Raw genomic sequence first — 16,479 nt, 5'->3', positions numbered from 1 at the left:
ATCTGTAATGTTCCATCATTTATTCTTAATATGGTAGTTTGTCTCTTCTCCCTCCTTTTCTTGATTTCTTGGTCATTTTAGAGATCAATCAAACCAATTATTTTTCAAAGGACTAGCTTTTCCTATAATTTAATTTTCTCTTTGTTATTATTTTATCACTTTTGTGTATTTATGCTCTTATCTCTTATTTCCTCTCTTAAGTTAACTTTGGAATCAATTTACTGTTCTTTGTCTAACATGGTTCATTTATTTGAGCACTTTCTTCTTTTTTAACATAAATATTTAATGCTATACAATTCTTTTTAGGGATTACTTTAGCTAAATCCATACAATTTGACATATTGTGTCTTTATGTTCATTCTCTTCAAATGTTTTTATAATTTGTTTATTCTCTTTGACCATTTTGTTACTTTGAAGGGAGCTAGTTACTAAATGTTTACAGATTTATAGATGTATTTATTATTTAATTTCAATAAGTACTTGCACAATATATTTTTTCCATTCTTTTAGTGTGTGTCTATATTCACAGTGAGTGTTTTATAGACAACAGACAGTTTGGTACTACTTTATATGCAATACAACAATCTCTGCTTTTAATTGACTTTTTATATGTAATATAGTTATTAAAGTAGATTATAATCTACCATCTTGTTAGCTGTTTTCTATTTGTTCCACGTGTTCATTTTCCCCTCTTTTTCTGCCTCATTTTATATTATTTTATTATGATTATCTCTACTATAGACTTATTTCTTTATACCTTTTAAATAATGGCCCTGGAATTGAAAATATCCATCTTTTATTAATCAGTTTCATATAAAATTATGCCTTCTTTCCATGTAGCATAATGACTTTAAAAGAGTACACTTTTAGTTCAATTAATCCTTTATGCTATTACTGTCATACATATTCATTTTATACATGCTACAAACATATAATACATTACTATTAATTTTGCCTTAGATATTCAATTACTTTTATAAACATTAAAATAATTTAATAATAACATTAAAATTATTCTTTTGTCTGAAGAACTTCCTTTAATATTATGTAGTGCAGGCCTGCTGACAATATACCCTCTTAATCATTTTTTTTTGCCTGACTGATAGTTATTCTCATATTCAATTCAGAAAGATTTTTTTAAAATTTACAGTTATGATGGGACAGTGGACTTTTTTCTTTTCAATATTTAAATCATTACCTAAATTTTTAGTATTTTAAAACTATGTCATTTCATATTTTTCTAGCTTTTACTAGTGTCTGACAGAATTAGTTCCAGGTAAACAAGTGCTTATATTTTGTTTCCTGTGGAGGTATCTGGCTTTCAGTAGTTTCTGGTTGGCTTTTTGCCCAGTCGCCCTGCCTTTCTGATGGGTTATAGAGAAGTTACGAATCTGCAAGGTGTCCAGAGCTGCTTGTTATGGGCAGGGTGTAAGTGATGCCTGTTCTAACTCTATCTTAAGTGAAAGACAGAAATCAATAAGTATTATTTTAATAAAACTTAAGAGTCTTCTAAGAAGATAGCTATGAAAAGGATTGTATTTTACCTTTAGCTACTTGTGGTGAAAAAAATGGAAGTTCATCTTATTTCTCAACTTCAGTTGAAATTGGAGATATAGAACAGCTTGTCTTCCTCCTCCATGGAATAATCTTCCTTTGTAGATTTCTTACTTTGTAAATTGCTTGGTATTTTCAGTAAAGTGAAAAAAGTACAATGTAATAGCATTTATGGATTTAAATATAATGGATTTACAAATGTTTCTTGTATAAATCAAACTAGCTTTAAACTATTTGGTATAGTATCAAGCCTCAGAATAATCAATGTCCATACCTTCACTCTCCTTTCTTCTGAAAAAAATTAAACCTAAGAAAGAAAAAAAATCAGATAGTGAAAAAGTAGCTCATGTGATGAAGTTTTTCTTTAAAAGATGTATTATTTTTTTCCTAATTACAGCCCTTTAGTAGAATTAGTGCCTCACATAGAAAATTACCGAGTATCGTAATTCTTCCAAGTGGTAAAGATACCTCAAGACAAATGCTGGGCATAGAAGCCACAGGGCATAAATTTGCAGAGAAGTAAAAAGCTAACCTTTTCAAAGAATATTGCTTCTCTCTCACTTACCAACTTTACATTTCCCTGTATGGCCCCGGAAGATGACTGGTTAGCCAGAGATGGGTAAGATTCCTCAAGGGAGGAACAACCTAAGACAGGCACAGCCGCAGGGGGGGCCATCAGGAGAGAAATTGGGGACCAACAGAGGGGAGGCTTAGAACCTCAAACCCCTGTTTTGAGAGAAATCTTCTGCACCCGTGGATGTTTTGTTGCCCTTGTCTAGCTTGAATTAATACTTAGTCTATAAGCACACACCTGATCATCTACATTTGCCCTCTTACAGCACTAAATTATGTTTTCTACCTTTATCTTGCATCTACCTACCACTTCAGCATTTTATTAAAAATAATAATAATAATAATAAGGGAGAAATGCGGGATTCACATATAAATCATGTATAAAAATCAAACGAATAATCATATCTGACTTGTTTATAGTTCATGATGCGTGATCAAAACCGAAAGTTTCTGTGATATGACTGTCCTTGTACTGTTCACCATGTAAAAACTTATTCACTATGTAAGACCTTGTTCACCATGTTAAGAACTTGTTTGTTATGCTTCAGAAGATTGGAGACTGTTGAGATATAGGCTTGGGGTTGATTAATGACTGTGCATTGAGTCCTCTATACAGAATTTTATTGTTGTTAGCAACCATTTGATCAATAAATATGAGAAATGCCCTCTCAAAAAAAAAAAGATGTATTATTTTTCAGAGGCATCAAACTTTTTCATTAATCTTTCTGGATGTTTAAAAATTGGATAATATAATCTATTATATATCTTTACAATCTGGTAAAAAAGCATTTGACAAGAAAAGGAATTTTATAAACTTCATTCTCCCTTATCCACATTTGCCCTGATCAATGCTGTCTTGTTATTAGTGTGTTTGGTAACAAAGAGTTTCCTAATGCTCCTCTCCCAGAACTGGAGAAAAAGAAAAAAGAAAAAGGAAGGTTTAGAAGTCTATTGTTAACAAAATATCTTTAAAAATATGCATGCTATTCTTCACCAATGATTATAATACTTACTTGACTTAAAGAGATAAATGTTCCAATTTTTCAAGAATAGTGATAACTTCTGATATCACATTTTGCATGATTTACAATAAGCAATGTTAAACTACGCATTATATGCATAGGGATATAATATCTTGAATTATTTAATACACACTATATTCATATAAGCAAGACACCCATATGAGTGAGTTACATTTTTTATTGCATAAGCTTTAACTTTTGTTCTTTAAAAACTTTAGGAGTGTCATTCAATATAAAGAGTTCAAACATTTTTTTTAATAAATCATGGAAGAAATAAATGTGCACATTTTATTTGTATTCTCTTAAGCCAAATAGCAATCACTTTTTATTTTAAATTCCAAAGGAAACATTATATGAACTAATTTTTCACTGGTATATCAAAAATTATGTCCAGTTTCTTTTGTGAGATGGGATAAAAAATTTATACAAATATGGAATGTTTGGCATTCAACATTCCACTGGGACTGCTTCTGTATTTTATACAGTACTTTTCTGATTAAGCATAACCAAATGATTCTAATTTATGAAATTCTCTTAAATTTAATAGCAGCATCACTTTTTAAATGTGCCTTGCTAGACTCATCAGTATGAAAAATCTCAAAAGACATTTCATTTTGGAAGTTGAGGCTGGTGCGTCCTCTTTTCATAATGAGCTCATTATATTTTGTTCTTTAAAATGACCACAATCTTAAAAGTTAGATTGCAAGGATATTCATAATTTTGAGATGCTGATAGTGTTAGTTTTTAATTTTATGGCATTAAAATCACATCATTGTATCTAATTCCAAGAAACAAAACAAAATAAACATATTAGCTACATACTGTACCATCTCTCTACACTGTTGTAAGTAATTAACATAGTTGAGGAAAAGGGAAGTTAAGGATGAAGAACTCATACAAACTCATAAACTAAAGAAAATACAAGTACCCAGTTAATTAAATATGTATTAAATAAGAGTTGGGCCAGTGTCAGTGGCCTGAAAAATGAAGTCCAAGAAATAGCTCCAAACATAGGGCAAAAACAGAAAGAGCTATAAATCTGAAGTGAGAAGTCTAGGAACTTAGATGATAAATTCAGAAGATAAAGTGGAACAAGTATAGGAAGACAATAATTACAAAAGGCAGGAGAAAGTCTTCAGATTCTTAAGAATCCAACTCTGTAGATTGAAAATACCTCATTAAATTCCAGACTGTATTTACAAGAAAACAAATGTTCCTATATTGATAAAATTCTGGATCTGGATTGATAAAAACAAAAAAATTGTGACAGTCTCATAAACTTCCAGGTAGAAAGTAGAAGTTACATACAAAGAAAAAGTCAGCCTGGCACTGGGCTATTCCTTTTCCAGTCTTTTTTTTTTAATTAAGCTATCATTGATACACACTCTTATGAAGATTTCACCCAAAAAAATTCAGATGGCCAACAGGCACATGAAAAGATACTCCACATCACTAATTATCAGGGAAATGCAAATTAAAACCACAATGAGATATCACCTCACACCAGGTAGGATGGCCAACATAGAAAAGACTAGGAACAACAAATGCTGGTGAGGATGTGGAGAAAGGGGAACCCTCCTACACTAGGTGGGAATGTAAACTAGTTCAACCATTGTGGAACGCAGTATGGAGATTCCTCAAAGTTCTAAAAATAGAAATACCATTTGACCTGAGAATTCCACTCCTAGGAATTTACCCGAAGAAAACAACTTCTCAGATCCTTTTCCAGTCTTAATACAAGAAAACAGGCTAAAGAAAGAATAGGACTACAGCCCATAATACTGTAACAGCCAAAATAAAAATATCTTAAGGATATGTAAGAATTTAGAAGGCTCTGCTTCAGAGACAAATTTTGAAAAAAGTTACTCCCACAAATAATAATTTAAAAAATTTAAAACAGCAGAGTAGTTACTTCAAGTTGGACAAAGATGAAGAATTGAGGAGGAAGTAGTTAGCAACAAAACTTATAATACAAATTCTATTTTATGCACATATAAAAAATGAGGTGCATATCTAAGTACTTTCAATATATTATCAATTCATTTTAAATATACGTACATATTCATAATTAAAATGGATAAGGACTATCTATAAAAAGTTTACTATGAGTTCTAAATAAGAGCTATAAAAAAACAAAAGAAAGTCAAATAAGTATTAAACTATCTTAGCAAATCCCAAAGGGAATGGGAAGGAGAAATGTAACATAAGTTATAAACTATACAGTAAAACAAAGTTAATACTAATCATAACAGTCATTATGTTAAAAGGAATTCATTACAGTGTTCCACTAAAATCAAGACTTCTGGGTTAGCTTAAAAGTGAAACTGTGGGTGGAGCCAGGATGGCAGCTTGAGTAGAGCAGTGGAAATCTCCTCCCAAAAACACATAGATCTATGAAAATATAACAAAGAAAACTCTTCCTAAAATGGAGACCAGAGGACACAGGACAACATCCAGACCACATCCACACCTGCAAGAACCCAAGGCCTTGTGAAGGGGGAGAGGAAGGCCACAAACCAACAAGAAGGGAAGCTCTTCAGCGGTCACTCATACCAGCTCTGCAAACTATCTCTATCACCATGAAAAGGCAAAACAACAGGCAGACAAAGATCACAGAGACAACACCTGAGAAGGAGACAGATCTAAACGGTCTTCCTGAAAAAGAATTCAAAATAAAAATCATGAACATGCTGACAGAGATGCAGAGAAAAATGCAAGAGCAATGGGATGAGATGCAGAGAAAAATGCAAGAGCAATGGGATGAAGTCCGGAGGGAGATCACAGATGTCAGGAAGGAGATCACAGAAGTGAAACAATCCCTGGAATTATTTATAAGCAGAATGGATAAGATGCAAGAGGCCATTGAAGGAATAGAAACAAGAGAACAGGAACATATAGAAGCTGACAAAGAGAGAGATAAAAGGATCTCCAGGAATGAAACAACACTAAGAGAACTATGTGACCAATCCAAAAGGAATAATAATTGTATTATAGGGGTACCAGAAGAAGAAGAAAGAGGAAAAGGGATAGAAAGTCTCTTTGAAGAAATAATTGCTGAAAACTTCCCCAAACTAGGGGAGGAAATGGACTCTCAGACCACAGAGGTACACAGAACTCCCATAAGGGATCCAAGGAGAGCAACACCAAGAAACATAACAATTAAAATGGCAAGGATCAAGGACAAGGAAAGAGTTTTAAAGACAGCCAGAGAGAAAAAGGTCACCTATAAAGGAAAACCCATCAGGCTAACATCAGACTTCTCGACAGAAACCCTACAGGCCAGAAGAGAATGGCATGATATACTTAATGCAATGAAACAGAAGGGCCTTGAACCAAGGATACTGTATCCAGCACGACTATCATTTAAATATGATGGCGGGATTAAACAATTCCCAGACAAGCAAAAGCTGAGGGACTTTGCTCCCCACAAACCACCTCTACAGGGCATCCTACAGGGACTGCTCTAGATAGGAGCACTCCTAAAAAGAGCACAGAACAAAACACACAACATATGAAGAATGGAGGAGGAGGAATAAGAAGGGAGAGAAGAAAAGAATCTCCAGACAGTGTATATAACAGCTCAATAAGAGAGCTAAGTTAGGCAGTAAGATACTAAAGAAGCTAACCTTGAACCTTTGGTAACCACGAATCTAAAGCCTGCAATGGCAATAAGTACATATCTCTCAATAGTCACCCTAAATGTAAATGGTCTTAATGCACCAATCAAAAGACACAGAGTAATAGAATGGATAAAAAAGCAAGACCCATCTATAAGCTGCTTACAAGAAACTCACCTTAAACCCAAAGACAAGAATAGACTAAAAGTCAAGGGATGGAAAAACATATTTCAGGCAAACAACAGTGAGAAGAAAGCAGGGGTTGCAGTACTAATATCAGACAAAATAGACTTCAAAACAAAGAAAGTAACAAGAGATAAAGAAGGATACTACATAATGATAAAGGGCTCAGACCAACAAGAGGATATAACCATTCTAAATATATATGCACCCAATACAGGAGCACCAGCATATGTGAAGCAAATACTAACAGAACTAAAGAGGGAAATAGACTACAATGCATTCATTTTAGGAGACTTCAACATACCACTCACCCCAAAGGATAGATCCACCGGGGAGAAAATAAGTAAGGACACACAGGCACTGAAAAACACACTAGAACAGATGGACCTAATAGACATCTATAGAACTCTACGTCCAAAAGCAACAGGATATACATTCTTCTCAAGTGCACATGGAACATTCTCCAGAATAGACCACATACTAGCTCACAAAAAGATCCTCAGTAAATTCCAAACTATTGAAATTCTACCAACCAATTTTTCAGACCACAAAGGTATAAAAGTAGAAATAAATTCTACAAAGAAAACAAAAAGGCTTACAAACACATGGAGGCTTAACAACATGCTACTAAATAATCAATGGATCAATGAACAAATCAAAATAGAGATCAAGGAATATATAGAAACAAATGACAACAACAACACAAAGCCCCAACTTCTGTGGGACGCAGGGAAAGCAGTCTTAAGAGGAAAGTATATAGCAATCCAGGCACACTTGAAGAAGGAAGAACAATCCCAAATGAATAGTCTAACATCACAATTATAGAAACTGGAAAAAGAAGAACAAATGAAGCCTAAAGTCAGCAGAAGGAGGGACATAATAAAGATCAGAGAAGAAATAAACAAAATTGAGATGAATAAAACAACAGCAAAAATCAATGAAACCAAGAGCTGGTTCTTTGAGAAAATAAACAAAATAGATAAGCCTCTAGCCAAACTTATTAAGAGAAAAAGAGAATCAACACAAATCAACATAATCAGAAATGAGAATGGAAAAATCACGACAGATGCCACAGAAATACAAAGAATTATTAAAGACTACTATGAAAACCTGTATGCCAACAAGCTGGAAAACCTAGAAGAAATGGACAACTTCCTAGAAAAATACAACCTCCCAAGACTGACCAAGGAAGAAACACAAAAGTTAAACAAACCAATTATAAGCAAAGAAATTGAAACGGTAATCAAAAAACTACCCAAGAACAAAACCCCGGGGCCGGACGGATTTACCTCGGAATTTTATCAGACACACAGAGAAGACATAATACCCATTCTCCTTAAAGTGTTCCAAAAAATAGAAGAAGACGGAATACTCCCAAACTCATTCTATGAACTCATAATACGAAAACCAGGCAAAGACCCCACCAAAAAAGAAAATTACAGACCAATATCCCTGATGAATGTAGATGCAAAAATACTCAATAAAATATTAGCAAACAGAATTCAACAGTATATCAAAAGGATCATACACCATGACCAAGTGGGATTCATCCCAGGGATGCAAGGATGGTACAACATTCGAAAATCCATCAACATCATCCACCACATCAACAAAAAAAAAGACAAAAACGACATGATCATCTCCACAGATGCTGAGAAAACATTTGACAAAATTCAACATCCATTCATGATAAAAACTCTCAGCAAAATGGGTGTACTGGGCAAGTACCTCAACATAATAAAGGCCATATATGATAAACCCACAGCCAGCATTATACTGAACAGTGAGAAGCTGAAAGCATTTTCTCTGAGATCAGGAACCAGACAGGGATGCCCACTCTCCCCACTGTTATTTAACATAGTACTGGAGGTCCTAGCCATGGCAATCAGACAAAACAAAGAAATACAAGAAATCCAGATTGGTAAAGAAGAAGTTAAACTGTCACTATTTGCAGATGATATGATACTGTACATAAAAAACCCTAAAGACTCCACTCCAAAACTCCTAGAACTGATATGGGAATACAGCAAAGTTGCAGGATACAAAATTAACACACAGAAATCTGTAGCTTTCCTATACACTAACAAAGAACCAATAGAAAGAGAAATCAGGAAAACAATTCCATTCACCATTGCATCAAAAAGAATAAAATACCTAGGAATAAACCTAACCAAAGAAGTGTAAGACTTATACTCTGAAAACTACAAGTCACTCTTAAGAGAAATTAAATGGGACACTAACAGATGGAAACTCATCCCATGCTCGTGGCTAGGAAGAATTAATATCGTCAAAATGGCCATCCTGCCCAAAGCAATATACAGATTAGAAGCAATCCCTCTCAAATTAACAGCAACATTCTTCAATGAATTGGAACAAATAATTCAAAAATTCATATGGAAACACCAAAGACCCCGAATAGCCAAAGCAATCCTGAAAAAGAAGAATAAAGTAGGGGGGATCTCACTCCCCAACTTCAAGCTCTACTACAAAGCCATAGTAATCAAGACAATTTGATACTGGCACAAGAACAGAGCCACAGACCAGTGGAACAGATTAGAGACTCCAGAAATTAACCCAAACATATATGCTCAATTAATATTTGATAAAGGAGCCATGGACTTACAATGGCAAAATGACAGTCTCTTCAACAGATGGTGCTGGCAAAACTGGACAGCTACATGTAGGAGAATGAAACTGGACCATTGTCTAACCCCATATACAAAGGTAAACTCAAAATGGAACAAAGACCTGAATGTAAGTCATGAAACCATTAAACTCTTGGAAAAAAACATAGGCAACAACCTCTTAGACATAAACATGAGTGACCTCTTCTTGAACATATCTCCCCAGGCAAGGAAAACAACGGCAAAAATGAGCAAGTGGGACTACATTAAGATGAAAAGCTTCTGTACAGCGAAAGCCACCATCAATAGAACAAAAAGGAACCCTACAGTATGGGAGAATATATTTGAAAATGACAGATCCGATAAAGGCTTGACGTCCAGAATATATAAAGAGCTCACATGCCTCAACAAACAAAAAACAAATAACCCAATTAAAAAATGGGCAGAGGAACTGAACAGAAAGTTCTCTATAAAAGAAATACAGATGGCCAACAGACACATGAAAAGATGCTCCACATCGCTAATTATCAGAGAAATGCAAATTAAAACTACAATGAGGTATCACCTCACACCAGTAAGGATAGCTGCCATCCAAAAGACAAACAACAGCAAATGTTGGCGAGGCTGTGGAGAAAGGGGAACCCTTCTACACTGCTGGTGGGAATGTAAATTAGTTCAACCATTGTGGAAAGCAGTATGGAGGTTCATCAAAATGCTCAAAACAGACATACCATTTGACCCAGGAATTCCACTCCTAGGAATTTACCCTAAGAACGCAGCAATCAAGTTTGAGAAAGACAGATGCACCCCTATGTTTATTGCAGCACTATTTACAATAGCCAAGAATTGGAAGCAACCTAAATGTCCATCAGTAGATGAATGGATAAAGAAGATGTGGTACATATACACAATGGAATACTACTGAGCCATAAGAAGTGGAAAAATCCAACCATTTGCAGCAACATGGATGGAGCTGGAGAGTATTATGCTCAGTGAAATAAGCCAAGCAGAGAAAGAGAAATACCACATGATTTCACTCATCTGAGGAGTATAAGAACAAAGGAAAAACTGAAGGAACAAAACAGCAGCGGAATTACAGAACCCAAAAATGGACTAACAGGTACCAAAGGGAAAGGAACTGGGGAGGATAGGTGGGCAGGGAGGGATAAGGGGGGGGGGAGGAAGAAGGGGGGTATTAAGATTAGCATGCATGGAGGGGGAGGGAGAAAGGGGAGGGTGGGCTGTACAACACAGAGAGGACAATAGTGATTCTACAACATTTTGCTAAGCTGATGGACAGTAACCGTAATGTGGTTGTTAGGGGGGACCTGATATAGGGGAGAGCATAGTAAACATAGTATTCTTCATGTAAGTGTAGATTAAAGATTAAAAAAAAGAAAGAAAGAAAGAAAGCAAAGGGGGATTACTCCTTGATAGGATAAAACTATTGGTAAATCAAAGATCAACGCATGCTTTAAATATCCTTAATGTTGATCACTTAAAGGGTGTCAGATGATCAGCTATGGAGGTACTCTTTTCTGATAATATTCCTTTCTCTTAATAAAAAAAAAAAAAAAAAAAAGCAGTTCCTGTGTGCTGACCTCCAATGAGTTCTGCACAGTGGTATAGAGGGCATGTCAAAGTGTGGGCAAAGGGTCTGTTTGTTTCTATGCAGAAGATCAAGGCCTACCTTGGATACCCAGAAAATGAACTAAGATGCGATATGAGGAGGAGCTTCCAGCATCAGCACACTCTGGAGGACTTGTGCCAGGGGGATGATCATCAAAAAGCCTCCACAGGGATCTGGGCGATGCTGCGGTTGTGTCTGCATCCACCCCACCATCTCCTGGACTTGCCATTGGAATGAGGAGGGAGATGTCTAGGGTGGCATGTGCATGCAGTGAGACAACGAATTACCGGATCTGTACTGTTGGAACTCAACCAGGAGTTGGAGGGGTGCAAGTTGTAGCACTCCAAAATCTTATGACTATAGACTCTCAATGGTTAAAAGAACATATGTGATGTGAACAGATCCCAGAAATGGGCTGCTTTAATTTGTCTGATTTCTCTCAGACTGTTCAAGTACAGTTAGACAATATCCATCATATCATAGACAAATTTTCACAAATGCCTAGGGTGCCTAAATGGTTTTCTTGGCTTCACTGGAGATGGATGGTAATTATAGATTTGCTTTGTTTATGTCACCGTATTCCTATTATGTTAATATGTGAGCGCAAATTAGTTGGTAGTTTAAAACCTATACATGCTTAAGGTTCTCTACAAGAAGATATGTCAAAGAAATAATCAATCCTCCCATGTTTTCTTCCATATGCTACCTCTATAGCTTTTGTTCTTCCTTCCTAATTACAACCCTTAAATAGAATTCGTGCCTCATATCGAATTTACCGAGTATCATAATTCCTCCAAGTGGTAAAGATACCTCGAGACAAGTGCTGGGCATAGAATCCACAGGGCATAAATCTGCAAAGAAGTAAAAAGCTAACCTTTTCAAACAATATGTCTTCTCTCTCACTTACCAACTTTACATTTCCCTGTATGGCCCCAGAAGATGACTGGTTAGCCAGAGACGGGTAAGATTCCTCAAGGGAGGAACAACCTAAGACAGGCACAGTCGCAGGGGGGCCATCAGGTGAGAATTTGTGGATCAACAGAGGTGAGGCTCAGAACCTCACCCCCCCTGCTTTGAGAGAAATCTTCTGCATCCTTGGATGTTTTATTGCCCTTGTCTAGCTCGGATTAGCACATAGTCTACAGGCACACACATGATCATCTACATTTGCCCTCTTACAGCACTAAACTATGTTTTCTACCTTTGTCTTGCATCTACCTACCACTTCCGCATTTTATTAAAAATAAAAATAATAATAATAAAGGGAGAAATGTGGGATCAACATATAAATCAAGTACAAAAATCAAACGAATATTCATATTTGACCTGATTGTTTATAGTTCATAAAGCGTGATGAAAACCGAAAGTTTCTGTGATGAATGCCCTTGTACTGTTCACCATGTAAGAATTTATTCACTATGTAAGAATTCGTTCACCATGTAAGAACTTGTTCGTTATGCTTCAGAAGATTGGAGACTGACGAGAATTAGGCTTGAGATGGATTAATGATTGTACATTGAGCACTGACCCCCCCTATACTGAATTTTATTGTTGTTAACAACCTTTTGATCAATAAATACGAGAGATGCCCTCTGAAAAAAAAAAAAGGGAAACTGTGGCTACCTTTCAATTTTAAGAAACATACCAACTTAATATAGAAAAATAAAATATGGCATATGACTAGATTTTAGTAACTCCAATATAATAACCACAAAATAGCCATGTTACTTCTCATAGAATTTAACATTAAAGCATGAAAAGATTAAAATAGAAAAATTTTACACAGTGTATACATTATTTGGCATATGTCAAATTACATGGTAGGTAAAAATATAAAGAAATCTATTAAAAATACAAGAACATACTTGATATTACCATTTGGGGAGTATTTTCCTTTGGAAAATTCAATAATCGCAAAAGTACAGAGACAGTATAAAAATATAAGTAATAGTATGTAAAAGTTAAAATTCTTGCCTATTGAAAACTTTCATTTTTGTTGCAGAAACAATAAATAAACAAAATCAACAAGTATCTTATTTAATATACTTAATATTTCATTCTAGCTATGGATGTGAAGGTTCGTTCTGATACCTGGGTTCTTGATCACGGAGTCAAAGAATGAACTTCACAAACGCTCAAGGTAGGCAAGCAGGAAAAAAGGCTTTTTATTTAGAGAAAGCGACGGTACAGAGCTCTGAGCGCATGCTGGGTGGGTGCAAGAGTCCCCGGGTCTGGGCTATGTGTTTAGGGGTATACATATCAGACTTTGCTGAGTTGTCTAATTTCTATTGGTTTCTTCTGGAATGCTGTTCTTTGTTTTGACAGATCTTATTGAAAGTTGTCTATATTTACAGATTTGGCATGCTCCTGTGATCTTTACTGCTAGCAAAGACAAAACCAAAACCAAAGGAGTTAACGCGGCAAGCATCCTGTCCTTGTATATTCCTGAGGCCTTCAGTAAGCTTCCGGCTTTTGTTCATTCCCAAGGCCCATTACCCTGTTTTAACTAGACTAGACTGGGGCTGTCTCTGTCTTTTTCCTGTCTCAATATTTATTAAACATAAAACTAAGTAAATTGCACTATGTGGTAATTATTACTATAAATAAAAGGCAGAAAAATAAAGAACTTGGTAAGGGAGACCATAGTAGAGGCTAGCAGTGAGGAGTTTCAATTCCAAATATGGTATTCCAGAATAGGCCTGTCAGAAAAATGACAGGTGACAAAGACTTGAAGGAGAAAGGGGGTTTTTGCCATAAGGCTCTTTGATGGAAGAATTTTCAGGCAGAATGAACAGCCAGGGACAGTTTGAATGGAGCAAGTGGGTAAGAAGCAAATAGAGAATTAGGAGAGAGAGGTAGCTAGAGAAGGGGTAACTACAGAAGGGGTAACTAGAGAAGAATCCATAGAACTGGTGGGGAGGGGAGGCTAATGACAGACTAATTGGTAGGCACCTCAAGGTCTATTTTAAGAACTGTGCCTTTGATTTTGAGTAAAATGAGAGTCAATGCAAAGAATTAAGGAGAAGAGAGAAATACAGAAAATAAAATAAATGTACCTTTTACATATTCAGTGTTTTAGTCTGGCTTTGGGTATGGAGTAAAATTTATGATTAAGTCCACCAGCAAATAAGCAAAGGGGTTTGTCAGGGGGACTTGGTGAAGGGGGAAGCCTAGTAAACATAATGTTCTTCATGTAATTGTAGATTAATGATAACAACAACAACAAAAAAATAAGCAAAGGGAAAACATTTAAATAGTTTGACAATATATAATACATTATCAAGGGATTAGAAGGCAAAGATAAAAATCCAGGATAAATATTGTAAAACTTCAGAATTATCTTGGTCTTACAGTGTTATTCTTTTTACCTAAGTAGAATCTGGTTCCTCAGAATCTGGTTACAAAACAATATTTCCTTTTATAATTCTAAGCCTAAATATATAAAGCCTAAAATATTTACATCTGTGTGCCTTTCCTAAAACATCTCTTCTTAACAACGAATTTTGAAAATTAACGAATAAAATGTTCGTTTTGTAATTTAGTTTTAAAAATCCAGAAACCTACTTTTTCCTACATAAGAATTTTAATTAAAAATTTTCCTTGATTTATAACTTGTGAAATTTAGATTTCAAAATATTGTAGATAATAATTCTACATCATATATATGTTTATGTGTGTGATTTCACTGAATCATTGATTCTGAATGAAACGAATCAATATTTATTTTAATCATTCAATGGGCCTTTTATCTTCTGATCCTAGATATCATATTGTAGGGAGCTATTTTTCAGATACCAAAGCTCATGAGTAACTTAAGGCCCAATGGCTCTATACCAAAACTGAGATTCACACTCTGCTCTGTGCTCTTTCTGTTAAAACACCCAGGTGTACACCTTCCATCATTTAATACAGTGATGGAACAGAAAACAGGACCTTCCCCCCAAAGAAGAAATTTAAATATTTCTTCTTTTAAAGTAAATGCCAGTCATGCACTTATTTCATCATGCTATCTTAGTACTTTTTGAGGTGTACGAGTTTACAGAGAACTTTTTAGTGTTGTCAGAATGGTTAATCCCAAGTCAAATTAAGCTTGAATCTGAAAGTTTCTGTTTTTTTGATTAAATTCAATGCAGAGTGCTTATGTATATGCACAAACACTGGCATTCAGCAGAGGCCTCATTACCATGCTGAGAAGTGTGGATTCAAATTAGAGCTGCATGTCAGACAACGGCTTGCATAAGCTAAGGCTTGTTAAAACAATGTTAATGAGCCCCCATCGTATGGAGCTGATTCACTTTTCCAATCTTTTGTATTTGTTCACATGAGGCCTGGGAAGATGCTGAACTGATTAAGTCTGAAATAGGCCTGAAAATGTTCTATTGAGCCACTGGGGTGAAGGGAATTAGGAAAATCAGGAACAAAGAGCCAAATAAACTTTATTCTAGGTTAAAAACATGGCGATATAAATTCCCCCAGGTATCAAAATTTCTTTCAGGCATATTTTTAAAATCTAGTCAAATAAGCTATGGGTAAAATGGCTCTAACTGTTGTTTTCATTTGTATTTTCTAGTGAAACTTGGACACTGTTTTCTAAGGATTTTCTGAATTGTTTCCTCCATGATTATTTTCTGTACCCTGAAAACCTTTTCATGTGGCCAGTTAAATCTGTTCTCAGGGACAAAAATATAAAGATTGAAAATGATCACCCTCCTCCTTAGTGGTTATCCTTGATATGTTACTTTTATACCTTATGAAATTAGAAGGAAAGATTTAAAAATGAATTTCTTAATTAGTTTATATATAGAAACTCTCAAATGATACATAATGAAATCTCAGCGTAAGACACATTGTATTAAGAATTAAACATGGATGCTTCAGATGATAAGCATGCACAGAGTAAGTTTCAAAACACCTTCAGAAGCTCAAATATAAGCCTGCATTTTGAAATACTCCTAGCATACTTGCTTATAATATGGACTTTAAGGTTATCAATTTTAAACATTTTTTTGAAGATTATACATATCAGAAATTAAAACATTTTTTTAATGTAATAATGATCTTATGGAACTAGCAGACCCAGAAGAATATATTCCCCTTCACCCTACTCAGGATTTTGGTAACCACTGTTTGGAAAGCGCTAGCTCACTGCCTTTAAAATATGTCAGTGTTTGTCACACTCTCATTGTATATCAGCTGTCAATCATTCTTGAGTACTTGAGAAGTTACACAATTTTGAAAAATGTGAATGAAAGCACATCAGTATAGTGGTAGAGGAA

This window comes from Manis javanica, chromosome 9 (assembly GCF_040802235.1).
Source record: "Manis javanica isolate MJ-LG chromosome 9, MJ_LKY, whole genome shotgun sequence".
In the NCBI taxonomy this organism is placed as follows: Eukaryota; Metazoa; Chordata; class Mammalia; order Pholidota; family Manidae; genus Manis; species Manis javanica.
The sequence above is the reverse complement of the archived record's forward strand: the minus strand, read 5'-3'. Positions refer to the sequence as shown.